Source organism: Atta colombica, unplaced genomic scaffold, assembly GCF_001594045.1.
Source record: "Atta colombica isolate Treedump-2 unplaced genomic scaffold, Acol1.0 scaffold38, whole genome shotgun sequence".
NCBI classification, from domain to species: Eukaryota; Metazoa; Arthropoda; class Insecta; order Hymenoptera; family Formicidae; genus Atta; species Atta colombica.
In genome coordinates this window covers 4,812,990-4,815,754 of record NW_017259490.1, presented here as the reverse complement: position 1 = coordinate 4,815,754, position 2,765 = coordinate 4,812,990, and positions in this window count along the sequence as shown.

Genomic DNA, 2,765 nt, shown 5'->3' with positions numbered 1-2,765 from the left:
TATATATATATATATATATAGATCGAATTTTTTTAAAATTTAACTATAATATTAATATAAGAAATTATTTAGAGTAAACTAAATTCAATGGGATTTGACACGCATGAATATGATAAATCGCCAGAAAATGCCTGGTTGTACTGAGAAAAATTTCTAATTGAAAATGAACGAACCAGGAAATTCTGATCAATCAGAATTCTGATTACTTCAACTAGAATTATAATAGATTCAATCAGAAAATTCTTGTCCATTTTCAATCAGAATTCCAATTAATGCAATCAAACTTTTTTATTAATATATATCTGTTTAAGAGGCTCCCAATTTTTTACATCTTTCGTACTTTTACACGCAGATGAGATCTCGCGTAGAATTTTGTTAAATTCGTACAATTCAATGCCCTCGAGAAAATAATAATTTCGTTGCAGAGGTAAGAATCAAGGCTGCCGACTGTTGATAACGTTGCGGAATACGTCGCGATGGGCGAAGTTGGTTCTCTATTCGCTTGGCTGTTATCGCAGCGAGCGTCGGGCGTGTCTGTGGTGCGATTATCGATTAGCCCTGGCAAATCCACTGAGATGGAAAATGAAATAGCCGCGCACCCCCGTGCTCGGCTCATCGACGGGGCGTCAGGGAAATGCGTGATCTATCAACCCTATCGGCGTTACACTTGCATTCTAGGCTCGTTGAGTTGCCACGCGGCGGACGCCGGTAATATGTTTTAATAATGGGAACATAATGCGCGTAAAATGCACTGCGCGTCGATACATACACTCGTATCGAATACCCGACAGTATGTTTTATTGGGATTATCAACGTACACGAGAGAGTTGCGATCTCAATGTCGTACGCTTGTTTCGCACCCAGTCAATATGATACCTGCCCCGCCGCGCATCCGCCGGGGAAATCCGACACACTTTTGTTTGCACCATGCCTGAAATATTAAATGAGCGCTGGAGAAACGCACGATAATTATTGCCGCGCAACACTAAAACGCTTGTAACATTGATGCATCGAGCGTCGCGCATGTATGTTTATCTGAATTATCCTCTTATGAACGAATAATGGAGAACTTGGCACGGCTCGCTGCCAATATTATACGTGCCCATAAATATCACATTTCGAGTTCATCGAAGATGATCGAATAATTAAGCCAAAAATTATTGCTGCCAATGGATTAACAGGCATTTCGACATTGATAAGTCCGATATTATATTAGTCGACCATGCTCGTTCGACAAAGACCCAAAGGGATAAAATTCTCGTTTCATCGCGCGCCGATTCGTCGCGCTCACCAACGATTTAATTTGCTTTCAACGAAGCTTACAACGACGAGTAATTATAACGTTGCTCTGAACGATAAGCTTACCTTGTCTTGTCGGAGCAAATTTGATTTCACGAGCAAGGAATCGTATTTGAATTCCTTCGTGCCATCTTTTTTCCTGACGGTCAACGATGTCAAAGACACCATGTCCAAAGTAGCAAAATGACGTTCGAATGTCCGTTCAGTTGTGGAAGCACATCCCTCGATGCCCGATGGCATCGCGACATGTAAAAGATCAAAGCGTCAGACTGCGAAGACATGTGCTGGATGATGCGTACGCGACGGGGAAACGTCGCTTTATGCCTTTTCAACCCATTCCGCTGTTGTCACTCGAGAAGTAGCAAAGATGTTCCAACGAGTTCCAAGGAGGAGTTACGAACTCCCAGCCCTCAATGTTAGTTCTCGTTCGCTTTCTCGCTACACCGCCAGGGGAGTCGGTTGTTACGAGACGCGATTCCCCATGCTGGAATCACAGTCTGGGTGAGTGTTACATCAAACTAGTAGAAACGCTTTTCCCTCTTGTTTAATCGTCACTAATGCTGGCACGGTGTGCTTATATTCAATTCACCAGCTGTGTATGTAGGTATTTTATATTTTTCATTATTCTGGCCAAATATAGATCATTTCGTCTAATCTAATCTTTCTTTTTGCTACTTTTGAGTAAAATATTAAATATACTTTTATCACATAAACTCGAGTGGTCTATTGATAGAAATGAATTGACATTTGGATTTGATAGAAATAAATTCTATGTTTATTATATGAGATCCTATATTTTTAAAAAATAAATTCTATATTTGTTATATAAGAGTTCAGTCATATTAATTTTGTCTCATTTTCATTATTTTAAAATTTATTAATATAATTTTTTTGTATTAATAAATTTTATAAAAGGAGAAGGGGAGAGCCAGGGGGGGGAGAGAGAGAGAGAGAGAGAGAGAGAGAGAGAGAGAGAGAGAAACTGTGTGTGAAATCAATTCTCATAATTGAAGAATTGCCCTTCGACATGAAAATGCAAACGTCATAGTTAGCCGACAGGACATTACTTTAAGAAACTTGAGCTCTTGGAAATAATTTTCGACCGGATGGGAAACGAGAACTTCACGGACTCGCGAAAGTTATTTCATACTACTTTGATGCAGCGTGCTCCGCTCGACGAGGCTCCCGGCTTGGCTATACAAAGACACTCGAGTTTCGAAGTTGGTGGATTACAACCAACTTCTCCCGCAATATGTAACTTATAGAATTTACAGATACTTCGGCGGAAACGGTCGAGAGCCATTAACCGTTCTCGACATGTTTCCTAGACCCAGAGAAACATACTTACTACATAAGCCTAATCTAGACTAGTGTCAAGTCTCTATCTACCTTGTTCACGCTGAAAATTCGTGTTTTGCTCGTCAGATATACATACGTTAGCTGATAACTGTAAAATTTTATTTTAC